The sequence below is a fragment of the Ursus americanus genome, chromosome 21 (genome assembly GCF_024610735.1).
Source record: "Ursus americanus isolate L20-20 chromosome 21, mUrsAme1.1.p, whole genome shotgun sequence".
Taxonomy (NCBI): Eukaryota; Metazoa; Chordata; class Mammalia; order Carnivora; family Ursidae; genus Ursus; species Ursus americanus.
Genome location: NC_142147.1, coordinates 14,635,346 through 14,649,012, shown reverse-complemented (window position 1 = coordinate 14,649,012; position 13,667 = coordinate 14,635,346). Strand labels below are relative to the sequence as shown.

The 13,667-nt window shown below is 52.3% G+C and overlaps 1 protein-coding gene across 1 annotated transcript in view; it reads left to right on the top strand.

Annotated features, from left to right (window-relative positions):
- Positions 1-440: 440 nt before the first annotated feature.
- KIFC3 (kinesin family member C3) overlaps positions 441-13,667 on the top strand; it is a 52,130-nt gene continuing 38,903 nt past the window's right edge. The window contains exon 1 of the mRNA XM_045806877.2: positions 441-458. The gene's annotated coding sequence lies outside the window, so the exon portion shown is untranslated. The remainder of the gene's footprint in view (positions 459-13,667) is intronic.

The window sequence follows — 13,667 nt, the reverse complement described above, 5'->3', positions numbered from 1 at the left end:
TCTAACCACTGGGACATTGTGCCTTGGGGGAATTTCCTCGGTCTTTTATTTGCTGATGTTGTTTTTGTTGAACTTCTGGAGCAATGAGGTCAGCAAGTTACTGTCAGGATCCTCAGTCATCCCCTACCTGGAACCCTCCCCCACCCCATGCACCTATAGAGATAGGAAGACTGACCCTTGCACTTCCCCGCGACACAAGGGGGCAATTAGCTTTCAGAGCCTTGGAGAGATTGCAGGCAGAGGAGTGCAGAGGATTGCAGGGTGAAAGTTTGCCTTTGAGTCTAAAGTCCCGATCCAAGTCCTCCTTCCCGGCTGGAGGAGGGCCTGCACTAAGGAACCCTCCCTGGCCAGGTCTCCGAGTCTGTGGCCACAGCTGGAGCAACAGACGGACACCTAGCTCCCCTTCCTGCCTCTGCCCGGAGCTGCATCCTCTCGGGGGGTCTGGTCACTCTCCTCTGGTAAGTCCTCCTGGCTTGCGGCCCAGCAGCCCCAGGCACCCCCTATCTCCTCCTTCGCCCTCCTTCACCCTGTCCCGGTCCCTGCCTCCCCCCTTCCCCAGAGCAGCTCTCCTCACTGGCCGCACCTGGACAAATGAATGAGTAAAAGGGGGAGGCCTGCCTTGGGGCCTACCTTTTGCTTGTCATCGTGACAAGCAGCCTTTAAGCTCTTATCAGGCTCTCTGTGGTCTCCTCTGCCCACTGGTTGGCCATGAGGTCTGGTCTGCACTGCTTTTGAGAAAACAGCCTCCTTTCTGCCCATTTCTGCCCTTGTTTGCAGACAGGCTCACACACTCCTCACCTCCCCAGGATTTCCCCAGCAGCTTCCGCTCAGGCCTTGGCCTCTCGGGTCGCTCCCGGGCCATCCCCACTGCCAGTCTGGTCTTTTCCCAAGCTTTCTTTAAGTGATCCATCTGTGGCTTTATATCTCTGTTGAATTCATTCATTTTTTTCATTCGACAAATACTCGCTGAGCACCTGCACAGGAGACACTGTGCTAAGTGCTGGGGTCAGCAGGGAGCAAGACAAAGTCCTTACCTTGACAGGAGAAAGACAATTAAGGAACGTACAATAAATAAACAGGACAATTGCAGGTTGTGTCAAGTGCTATGAAGGACAGATAACAGGGGGGTTACGGAGACAATAATGGGACCTTTGATGCTGGATTGGTGGCCAGGGAAGGCCACCCGGAGGAGGGCACAGCAGAGCTGCGATTCTAAGGATGAGGAGCCAGCATGCACAGAGTTGGCAGAATGGCATTCTAGGCAGCGGGAACAGTACGTGCAAAGGCCCAGTGGCATGTTTGGGGACCAAGAAGGAACCTATCAGCCAGATTTGTGCTGAGCTGAAGCAGGTCAACGGAGCCAGCCCTGCAGGGCCTTGTTGACCACAGGAAAGAGTTCGGATCTGTTGTGAGCTCCATGGGAAGCCACTGGGGCTTTTAAAGTCAGAAGGTGATGTGGTCTGCTTTTCATGTTAGTACCTTTCTGGCTGTCATGGTGGATCAGAGGAGAGGCCCCCCGGGCTCCCACCTTCCTGCCTGTGCCAAGCCATGTCCTCCCCCTTGCCCTGTATGGCTCAGAGCACACTGGCTCCCCTGGCCTCTAGTCCTCAGTCTGTCCTACCTCTCTCGAATCCTTCTCCAGGCCCTCCGCATCCCTGTCATGCTCTAAGGTGCTCCCCTCACAGTGGCCACACTCGCAGCCTTGGACGGCCCCTGAGCGCACTTTCTGCAGCGACCAAGACGGGGCTCTGGACTCAGGCAGGCCTGGGACTGAGTCCTGCCTTGGCCACTAGCCAGCAGAGTGACCTTCCTCTGAGCCTCAGTCTCCTCCTCTGGAAAGTGGGGAAACCAATAGTGCCTACTTCATGGGGGCATTTGTGAGGATTATCAGAAAGTGCTAGACTGTGCCTGGTGCAGTGCCTGGCACGGGGTCAACAACGGTGGGCTGTGTCCGCGTTGTGACCCCTCTTGTCTGGGAGCGACTGGGGGCACGGCTCCCACTGTGTTGTCATCTGTTGCTCTGCCGGGCTCCGCGGCTCACCTGTGGGCTCTGAGGCCCTTCTGCGGTCTTGACCTGGTTTTCCTCCGCTTGGTAACCGCTCGAACAGCTGGCCTTGCTGCTGGCAGAGAACAGTCTGGGATGAGGGGCTGAAACCTGAGGAGGTGAATTTAAACCACAGATTTACAGTACATTTTCTGGGCTTGGCAAGTGTGGCTGAAGTAAACACAGCGCGGGCACTGGTCACGCTAGGTAAATAGCCCCCACCGGCTTGGCAGAGCCTTGGAATGTCCCTGTTAGAACCCCATTTGGAGCCTCTCTAGTGGAGTGTGCTAGACCTGGGCTCAAGAGATCGGCCACCCTGTAGCTGTGCGACCTCGGTCGAGTTAACTAACGGAGGCTTTGTTTCCTCTGTAAACTATAAGCCAGGCCCCTCAAGGCTGTGGCAAGAAGGAAGTGTGATGACGTCCAGCAGAGCCCTTGTGCCCACAGAACTGCGGGCCCCAGTGAGGGTGATGTCTGGCACAGTGTAGTGTGAGTTGTAGAATCAGAGAGACTGGGTTCCGGTCTGGTTCTGTGTGACCTTGGGCAAGTTACTCAACCTCTCTGAGCCTCAGTTTTATTGCTTGTAAGATGGTGGTAAGAGCAGTATCGGGGTTGTTGGGAGAATTACATGTGATATACTGGGTTGAATAGTTTCTCTTACAAATTCACGTCCCTTTGGAACCGTGAATGTGAATGTGACCTTCTTTAGAAATAGGGTGTTTGCAGAGGTAATCCAGTTAAGATGAGATCATACAAGATTAGAATGGGCCCTAATCCAATAGGACTGATGCCTTTAAAAGAAAAGACAAATTTGGACAAAGACACAGACGCACAAAGAGGAGAAGAGCGTGTAGACAGAGACGGAGATTTGGCGTGATCTCTGTACAAGCCAAGGAACACCAATGCTGCAAGAGGCAAGGAAGGGTCTCCCTACAGCCTTCAGAGGAGGTGTGGCTCTGCCGACACCTTGAATTTGGACCTCTAGTCTCTGGGACTATGAGGGACTACACTGCTGTTGTTCAAGCCGTCCAGATTGTGGTCCTTTGTCACAGCAGCCACTGGAAAATCCACACATGGGATAATCCAGAAAAAAGTGTCCAGGGCAGTCCCCGGCATCTGGGCAATGTAGTGTTGTTGTCATTCTTACTTCTGTAGTAGTGGTTCAAGGTAGGCTCTGTGCTGGCCACAGACTTGACTGGGGGAGAGCCTGCCACCCCTCTGCCCTCCAGCCTTGGGTGGGGTGCGGTGGGGTGCTTGTCTGGGCTAAGTCCCCGAAAGCCCTTGCCTGGATGGGTTGGCTGCCTGCGGTGGGGGGGGGGGGCAGGGGGAGGCTGGCTCCCGTGCATCTTGGGTTATAATGAGGTTTGGGGGTGGGTCTCCCTGAGCGCTTGTTGTGGGGAGGGGTGATGGCTGCCCCGTGGCCATGGCCTTCTGGGAGTCACCTAGTGTGGCAAGAGCCCAGGTCTGGTTTCTGGAGCCCAGCTCGGCAGATGCCTCACGAACCTGTCTGGCAACAACATTCTTCCGACAGACAGAGCAGCCGGCTGTCACTCCACAGCCCCCTGTGGTTTTGTAACTCGTAGATGAAGAATGTCAGCTGTGACTCAATGAACCCAGAGGTTCCCCCCTGGCAGGCAGAACCCTTGCTTTCTGCCCAGCTTCTGTTCAGTGACTGGAGGCAGGTCCTCTGAGGCCTCCTTTGGAAGGAATCGAGGGCAAGACAGGCCTCTGGGATGAGGACCCTGCCTTCCCTGGGGGCTTGGCACGGCTTTGGAGTTCAGGGCAAGGAGAGTCAGGCTTTGCATTTCAGGTGGGCAGGGGAGAGAAGTGGCCTCAGGATGCCTGGTTCTGGCACTTTCCTTAGACTAGACCGGCCGCTTTATCTTTGAGGGCCTCAGTTTTCCCACCTGTAAATGGGGATGTTTTGAGGACTTGAGGAGCTATGTCTGGGAAGTGGCGGGTGCCCTCCCTCCCTTCTGCCCCACAGCGCCAGGCACACCTGTGAATGACTATTAGTAGCAGGTCAAATGGCTGGTGACAGAATTTGACCACCTCCTTTCTGTTTGTGTCTGGTCATGTACATCGGGGGGCTTGGAGGCCCCGGGGGAAGAACGGACAGGACTCCTGACCACCCCAGTTGAAGTTCAAGGATGTAAAAGCCAGTCTGCTGGACAGGGGCAGCCCCGCCGAGTCTGTCACACGAGTGGACGCCCGGGCTGTGGGGTACAGACTCAACCCACGTGCCAAGCACAGCCTGTGTGCCCGAGTGGGAAGTGGGCAGGAAAGGGGGGTGGGGGTCTTGAGGGTGTAAGCCAGAGCACTGGGACACCGTGAACCCAGGCAGCCCTAATGTGGGACAAGCCAGGCCGGGCACCATGGAGACCGTGGACGATTCCCCCTTCTTCCCTGCGGCAAATGGAGTGTTTCTTTGGAGTGAGCTCCTCACTTTCACTCGAGCAACTGGTGTTTCCAACATCAGGGAGAGCACCCATTTGGGGGGCACCCCAGCTCCTCCAGTGAGGGGGTTCAGGTATTCGTGTTGGACAGCCAGGCCAGGAGCACTGATGTGGTCGCAGCTCAGCCGGTGGGGGTGAAGGGCGAAGACCCTTGCAAAGTAGACCCTTGGGCTTCCGAGAAATGTTGGGGGGGGTGGGTCCTAGAATTCACTGGGGGGTTTGAGCTTGGAGCACGAAGACACAGGGCATTCTGTGAGCTGGCAAAACCAACCCTGAAGCTATTCTGGTTACAAACGTGTACAATTTCTGCCCCTGGTCACCTCCTCGGACCCTCAGAGCCTCCGTCGCCGTCCGCCCAGGAGGCCTGTTACCTGCGGGGCTCTGAACACTGCACGGCTGGTTTCGGCAGAGTCTGCTTCTGTGGGTAAAGGCAGGGTTGATGGCAGAAGCGTAAAGCAGGCCGGCCCCGGTCCCCCGCCTCAACTGTCTGCTGGCGTCAGCCTCCACAGATGGTATCACCCCCTACCATCCCTGGCTAGGCCTGAGCACTCTGGAGTGCAGGCATGGCGCTGTTTCTGCTGGAACTCTCTTCTATCCAACTCCCCTCCCAGTTTCACCACATCGGGCCTTAAAGAACAGGATCTGAGCATCTGCTGCGGGCTAGGCTTCGGGACAAAGCATGGCAATCGTGTTAATAGTGGTGATCCTGACAACAGCCATGGTTTCTGCGTCTGTAAAATGGGCGAGTAGTAGCCACCTCCCAAGGTGCTGTAAGGACTACATGAGATCACGTACATAAAGTACTTGGCACGTAGTGTCTGGAACACAGTAATGCTTCATTAATATTAGCCATAATGGCTGCCATTTATGAGGACGTGGAGGCTCAGAGAGGTCAAATGCCTTATCTAAGGTCACACAGCATGGGCGCCTGAATCTGGGAGCTCCAGTCTAATGGAGGAGACTGATAAGTCCCCCATCCAGGGTACTAAGTGAGTTAAAGGAAGGGTCGGTGGTCCCGGGGTATTTCTGGCTGAGTAGAGTCAGGAAGACCCGATGGAGGACCCTTTCCACTGAGGCTCCCAAGGAGAATGAGCTGTCATCATGGTGGTACAAAGGTGAGAAGGCCCAGACACGTGGTAAACTGAAGGAACAGAGACAGGTGCTTTGGGGTGTGAATAAGAGAGAAGGCTGGGCAGATCACTGCCGGCGGATGCTGAAGAGCATTGAATGCATGCTGAGAGTGACCAGGAGCCCACTGGCGTCCCCTTGAGAGGCAGTATGGTACGGTGTTCAAGACCTGGACTCTAGAGCCAGGCTGCCTGGGGTCAACGCTACAGAGCGGGGCCAGTAGCACATGCAGCCCTTGGTAGGAAGAAGAAGGCAAGAGCCCTCGGCCTCTGCCAGCCTGTATGCCAGGCACAGCATGGTTTTTATGCCAAGGAAGCATTCGGGTCTCTTCCCTGTGAAGAAGTTCCCTGCAGAGCACTGAGCCCACCCGGGGGAGAGGTTCCCAGCTGCCAGCAGCTGCTGGTCACAAGCGGGATGCCAGCCTGGAGGTCTGCTTCCGAGCAGAGCAAAATCCTAATTCTTGACAAGCAAGTGCTTGGCAGGCACTCGGGTGTGACCTGAAAGCCAGGGCTCTCAGAGGTGGTTATAGTCTCTGAGATTGGCTCCCTTGGCTCCCTTATGGTTGGGCTATCCTGGGCCATTTGCCCCAGGAGGCTCATGTGAAGAGGGTGTGCACTGGGTGAGGTTAGTCTGGGAGAGGCGCTTGCCGGGGGAGATTCAGACAGGGAAGCCGTGCCTCCCAGACCCGCTGGGCGTCTCCTCTTTCAACAGTAAGTTGCCCAACAGCAGGAGTGGATTGAGCTCCTGCCTCTTACTGGCCAATTTGGCCCTCATTTTGGGTCCCTTGCACCTGTGCACCTGGCTTGGGGTCAAGTCTGGGCTGACATGGCCTCTGGGACAGCTGCATCTGTCTGTGTCCCCCACTGCTGCCAAGAAGACAGCTGTACCAGTTTGTGGGGGGGTGCCCTCAGGAGAGGCAGGGATTTCTTGTGTGGGCTTTCTGGAGTGCAATGGTGTCTCCAAGCAACCGAGAGAGCCGCTGGCCGGCCCCGTGTTTGCCAGCCAGGGTCTGTTCCCAGGCCCCCCCAATCGGAGCAACACTGGGCCCCAGCTCAGGGCCTCCTCCTGGACACTCCCCCTGCTTTGGCCTTCATCCATTTTCTTGCCACCCCCACCCCTCTTCCCCATTCCTCCTTTGATTCCTGGGTCCTTGGGCCTTCAAGGGGACCAGGAGCTCCTGACACTTCTGGTCAGAATCTGGAGCCGTTGCCTGCCACTTGGGTGTCTGACTTCCCAGACACCCTCCCTAGGCTCTGAAGTGTGGGTGCTTGGAGGAGAGAGAATCGGAAAAGGGCTGGGTGCCGAGGGTCACACTCCCAGGAGGCCAGTCCCAAAGGCAGCTCTGGCCCAACCGTTACGCAGGTCTCCTTCCGTCCCTCCCTCTTCCCTCCCTCCCCCTTCCCTCCTTCCCTCCCTCCCTCTTTCCTTCCTTCCTACTTTCCTTTCTTCCTTTCTCTATTAAACAGCTTTATTGAGAGATAATTAACATACCATAACATTCACCCATTTAAAGTGTACAACTTGGGTCACCTGGGGGTCCAATTTTCGGTTTTGGCTCTGGTTGTGATCTCGGGCTCCTGGGATTGAGCCCCAAGGCAGGTTCCAAGCTCAGCCCAGAGTCTGTTTCTCTCTCCCTCTCCCTCTGCCCCTCTTGCTCATGCTCTCTCTCTCTCTCTAAAATAGATAAATCTTAAAAAAAAAAAAAAAGTGTACAACACAATGGTTTTTAGTATATTTGCAGAATTATGCAACCATAACCATAATCTAATTATAGAATATTTCATCACCCCCAAAAGAAAGCCCATTAGCAGTCACTCCCCATCCCCACCCCTGCCCCCAACCACTAATCTCTTTACTTTTGGGGCACTCACTTGCGATGTGACTTGTGAACAGTGAAGCCAGAGCCATCCGGCTGGAATTAGCCCCTCCTGGCCCAGGCCTTCAGCAGGCAGAATCTCAAGAGACATCCCTTGCATCTTGCCCACTCACTCCCTTGTGGCTTTGGTGCTGGAAAGGTCACCAGCCCACCCCCCTCATTTACCCAGGGAGGGACAGGAGACCCAGAGAGGGGAAGACATCTGCCCAAGGTCACTCAGTGGTTGGGAACAGGGCTCCTGGCCTGGAGCATCCGCCTTTTCCAGCACCCCAAAGCCGTCTTCCCCCAGCTGCCCCCTACTCGTTCAGGGGCCTCCCCTTAGCCGTTCTTAAAACATAGTGCCTCAGTTTCTCCATCTGTAAAATGGGATTATAACATTGCACATGTGGTTGAGAGGATTAAATGAAACCCAAGGCAACCAACCCTGCATGTAAAGAGTTAGCCCAGTGCTTGGCGTTAAAAAGCAAAATTCATCTGAGTAAATTTAAAGATCAAAGAGGCTTTATTTAATGATCTGTGGATCAGGCAGCGTTCCACCTAGCAAGTAGAAATGAACTCCATCGAGCTATAGATAAGAAAGGTTTTTAAAGGTAGAGAGGTAATGAGAGACAAGGAAATTATTAGCAAAGAGTGCTATTTTAGGCAAGGTCAGCCTTCTGACGTATACAGAAGGGGTCTCTCAGTAAATCTAGTGCAGACCAGGAAATTCCCACATTGACTGGTTAAAGATTACATTTTTGGGTGGGAGGGTTGAAACTATAATTCGATCAGGTTTAAGTCTTGGTTTACTGATCTGGGGCCCCTGACCGGAGTGACTGCATTTTGGCCTTATTTTCATTTTAATCACACATAGCTTCTCTCAGCAAGGGCAAGCTAAATCAGCTTAAATTCCTGCTGTGGCATTCAGGCCCTATGTGGATTTCCAGTCATTTGGGATGGGCGGAGGTTCTCACCCCCTCCACCCCCGCCCCCACCAGGATGACGGATGGAAGCCACTGAAACTAGGCAGCTCCTAGTCACTTCTTCCCTGTCACCTGGAAGCTGGTGATGTTGGCCGGGCAGGCAGAAGGTTGAGACTTGCCATGATGACTAAGAACCCAGAGCCGTGGGAGTCTGGTTAATCAGCAGCGTCAAAACTTCCCGTGGCTGTTTGCAAACACGGGCCACCCCCAGAGGAGGAGGGCCAGAGTCGAGGGGGCAGGGGGAGAGGCCTTGGGGCTGTCGCAGAAGCTGGATGAGTGATGCAGGCAGTGCCAAGAGGCTGGCAGAGTGGGTGGTCCAGAGCCGCGGCACGTGGCTTCTCTGACTTGGAGGCTGCTCTGTAACCCCCCCTCATCCCCCCCAGAACAGAAAGCCGACTACTGATGCTAGAGACTCTTGAGGGATTCTCTTTCCAGGAGTGACTGATGGAGTGACTGCAAGAAGCCGGAATGAGGTGCCTGTCTGGTGTCAGGGCAGGGATAACCTTAGTAACACTAATGGTCACTGAAGGAGAATCTTCCAGGGTTGTAGAATATTCCAGAACCCACCTGGGAAGGTATCTGGGGGCCAAAGAGCAGGCAGGGAGAGGGTGCACTGACTCAGTGCTCCCAGCCGCACCCGGCCTAGCCCAGTCGACAGCAACACCGACAAACAAACCAGACACTCCTCCCTCTATGACAGCCATCACTCAGACTATCTTTTTATATGCCTCCTGCCGCGCAGGGGAGCCAGCCGGGGCCAGGATTCCAGATCCAAGAGAAAAACTGTAAATCAACGCAAGAAGTCGTTCTCATCGAAATTGTTACCAGCAACAGTGTAAAGTGTAAATTTGGTACAGCCCTTCTGATGGCAATCTGGCAACATGTTTAGAGAGTGTAAAAAAATGTTCAGATTCTTTATTCAGAAAGGATTTATGAAATTAACAACACTCCCTTCCCCTGGGAATGAACAGGCTGTGTGTGGGGAGATGTCAACAGCCATGCTGTTTATAAAAGTGAAGAAATGGGACCTACGCACATGTCTGACCTCATCGAATGGTTAGCTCAGTCAGGGCAGAGCTGTTTAAAATAATTATTCTTTTGGGGCTCCTGGTTGGCTCAGTTGGTAGAGGATGCAACTCTTGATCTTGGGGTTGTGAGTTTGAATCCCACGTTGGGTGTACAGATGAAGGGAGGGAGGGAGGGAGGAAGGAAGGAAGAAAGGAAGGAAGGGAGGAAGGGAGGAAGGAAGGAAGGATGGAAGATGGGCGCCTGGGTGGCTCAGTGGGTTGCGCATATGCCTTCGGCTCAGGTCATGATCTCAGGGTCCTGGGATCGAGCCCCACTCGTTGGGCTCCCTGCTCAGTGGGGAGTCTGCTTCTGCTTCTCCCTCTGCCGCTCTCCCCTGCTTATGCTTTCTCTGTGTCTCAAATGAATACATAAAAATTCTTAAAAAAGCGGGGGGAGGCGCCTGGGTGGCTGAGTCGTTAAGCGTCTGCCTTCAGCTCAGGGTGTGATCCCGGCATTCTGGGATTGACCCCCACATCAGGCTCCTCCGCTGGAAGCCTGCTTCTTCCTCTCCCACTCCCCCTGCTTGTGTTCCCTCTCTCGCTGGCTGTCTCTCTCTCTGTCAAATAAATAAATAAAATCTTTTTTAAAATTTGTTAAAAAAAAAGAATGAAAAGAAAAAAGGAGAATGATTATTCTTTCCAGTAATTTTTACTCAGCACTGGGTGTGTCCCTAGAGACTGGAATCCCAAAGCTGAATGGGACCTGGCTTTATCCTCAGTCTGGGGCCTACCGTTCAGAAAAGAACAGGATAGAGCAGAAAAAAGTAACTTGGAAAAATGGTTTTTATACGATTTAAAGTGAGAAAAGGCAGAGTCGAAAATTGCACTCACTCTCTGACTCCCACTATGCCCAAGCTAGTGTTTGTGGATGACAGACCCTGTGTCGGCTGCTGGGCTCATATTTACCTCTCATAGCAACCCAATGGGTTAGGAACTAGGGCTATTCCCATTGTCACAGGAAGACACTGAGCACGGAGGAAGTGATTGAGCCAGGGTTCAAATCCAGGGCCGCTGGACCCCTAAACCCAGTTTCAACCATTGTCCTATACTGTCTCTCCTTAATATAGAAATCATGTCTGTTCAAGGTCAAATACTGAAAAGAAAATCTGGGCCAGTGACAGTAAGATAAGGGTGGTGGGATCTGGGTTTTGTTTTCTCCCCCCTCTTTTGGTTTCTACTACATTTGTGCAGAAAAAAAAATTGAAGTTAAAAAAAACCCACCCCAGCCACCTAGAATTTGCAGCAGATGGGCAGAAATGAATGGGGAAGTTGAAAAAAAGTGGGAACGATGTTAATAATGCATGCCTTGGCTTAGAACAAGGAGCTAGAATGATTTAGGAGCAAGAAGTGAAGCTGGGGAGGGAGTGTTTGGGTGAAGGAGCCCAGGCAGCTTCTGGATGGTAAGCTGGTGGGACGCTGTGACTCAGGGAGGAGGGGCAGGGGTAGGGCTTATCCCCATGGCCATTCTTACTAAATCTTTTTATTACCTGGTGCCTGAGTACATATCTTCTCAGTGTTTGCATTCCTCTCATTTTTTAGACTACAGGAAATGACAACAGGAGAGAAAAAAAACCCTCTGTTTGCTTTCTACCCTGGAGTGCTAGGAGAGTTATCTGCCAAATTCTTTCTCAGGTCATGAAGAGGTTTCAGGTTTCCCTCACCTGAGAGCCCAGGGAAGCACTGCGGAGTCCAATCTCCCTGGCAAAGGCAGAAAGGTATCACTGTGTAGAGATTTTAGGGCAAGGTAGTTTTATTGAGGGGAGGGTTGCTTGGTTCCCTGCAAGGCCCTTTGTAAATAGGAGAACTGTTTCCCCTGTTAATAGAGTTTTAGAAAGGAGGCAGGCACCCTTGGGCAGGGATGGGAAGGCACAGAGGGAGCTGGAAGGGAGAGGAGAGACAGGTATCATTTGTTCATTTATCTGTTGAGCACCAGCGCTTGAAGAGCGGAGTGTGTAGCAGATGAGAATGACAGGAACTTACACACCAGCCAAGGGTTGTCCGAGGCCCCACCCCTTCATGTCCACTGAGGAGCATGGTTTCCTGAAAGCTGGCAGGTGTGAGCCAAGAGCCAGTGCCCCCCCTTCTTTCCCACCCCCAACACGCTCAGAGGTTTAGCTGCCAAGTCCTGCAGCTGGGAGTCAATCGCATGCTTGCAGGGCTGAGCTCAGAATCCTGCCTGTTCCCTCCATGGGATCCTCCCCAGCGCTTTCTGCGCTGTCCATAATGAACTATTGCAGGAGTGTTGGAGTATGTGGATTCAAAACAGTGGCTCATTGAGTCAGAATTACTTAATATTCGACTCCTACCCCCAGAATGTTGCTCTCTAACTTCAAGACACTGTTACCCAGGATCGTGCAACGATATGTAATTTTCATGACTGCAGGGTGCCCCTTCGTGACCACATTGAAATAATTGCTTAAGGACCCGTTTCTTACCTCCTTTTGATAAGAATTATCATTAACTTACACAAGAAGAAAGTCTCTTTGGGGACGCCTGGGTGGCTCATTTGGCTAAGTGTCTGCCTTCGGCTCAGGTCATGATCTCAGGGTCCTGGGATCAAGCCCCGAGTTGTGCTCCCTGGAGCTCAGTGCCGAGTCTGCTTGTCTCCCTCTCCTTCTGCCCCTCCCCACTGCTCATGCTCTCTCTCTCTCATGAATGAATGAATGAATTCTTTAAAAAAAGAAAGAAGAAAGTCTGTTTGGATATGCTTTAATGTACCTGTTCTTCCCCCTCTGAATTATACGTGATTTATTTAGTCAATGGAAACTTGAATGATTCCGGGCACTTGCCGAGGATTTCCTTGTGATCGAGTCAGGAAAGTGCCCTGCCCTCCAAGAGCTGTTGGTGTAGACAGGAGAGGCCATTACAATCCAGTGTGGGGGTGTGGGGGGGACAGGGAACGATGGTGCCTGGGTGGGTCAAGGAGCATGACCTCTAAGCTTGAAGGACTTGAAGAACAAGCAGGAGTCAGCCAGGTCAAGGTGGGTGGAGGCAGGTGGGAGTGGGGAAAGGAGAGAGGCTTTCTGGGCAGGGAACACAGCATTGCAAAGGCCTAGAGGTGATCAGATCTCAAGTTAAATCATTAAAACTGGAAAATCATGTAAATCTTATGTGGTGCTTTACTCTAGGTTACTGTGAGAATCAGATCAAACATAATCCGTGTTATTTCTCCCCTCTTTACTTCCCTCTGGGTGATAGACTTCTTGGGCCCCTGGCTACCTCTCGGATGGACACCTTAAAGTGAAGGGGTTTCAGGCTCTTTGAACCCCCGTCTCGGGGATAGGGTGGATATAGTTAAGAAGCTGCAGTGCTCTGGCCACTGCCTCTTGTGTAGCCCTCCCGACATTTCTATATTTCTGCTAGAAGGTGGGCAAGAGGTCAAGGCCAAAGGCTGAACCGAAGTGTCCTCACTTACGGATTCAGGACCTCAGTGTTGGAATGGCCAGGTCTCTGGCCAATCTCTACCTTCCCTGTAGCCAGGAGACAGTTGGCAGCTTCCATATCAAACCATCAGTGAAGTTTCTGGGATAGAAATGACCTTGGAGTCATTAGTCTGTAGTTCCTTGGTGACATTGTACATTTTTAAACTAAATTCCAACAATCATAAAGCAATTTGCTTTTATATTTCAAGTCGGAGTTCTGCAAGAACCTAAAAATTGTCTCCATCTAACACCTCAGTTTTCTTTTTTTCTCCACTAATGCTTTGATCTTAATAAACGCTTGCATCTGGGACCGCAACTCATTACATAGGATAGGACTGTCTGCATGTACATTGTGCACATACACACACGCTCACACCCATTGGGTTCATAGCTCAGCTCTGTCACACACTGGGTTTATGAATGAACTGTGGGAGGCTCAGTTTCTTCTCCTAAAAACCGGAGATACGCTGGTGTCCACCTCAGGGTGTTCAGGGTTAAATGGGATCTTGTTTATAAAGAGTTTAGTGCAGTGCCTGGCAGTGTTAACTTTGGATAAATGGTAGCTATTATGTGCATACAAAAAAAAAGACTGTACTAAAATGTTGGCAGCATTTATCTCAAGTGGGTGGGATTATGGTTACAATGAACATCTATTACTTTTGTAATCAGAGAAAACGAACAATAAATGTTATTATTAATTTAAAAATCTGGC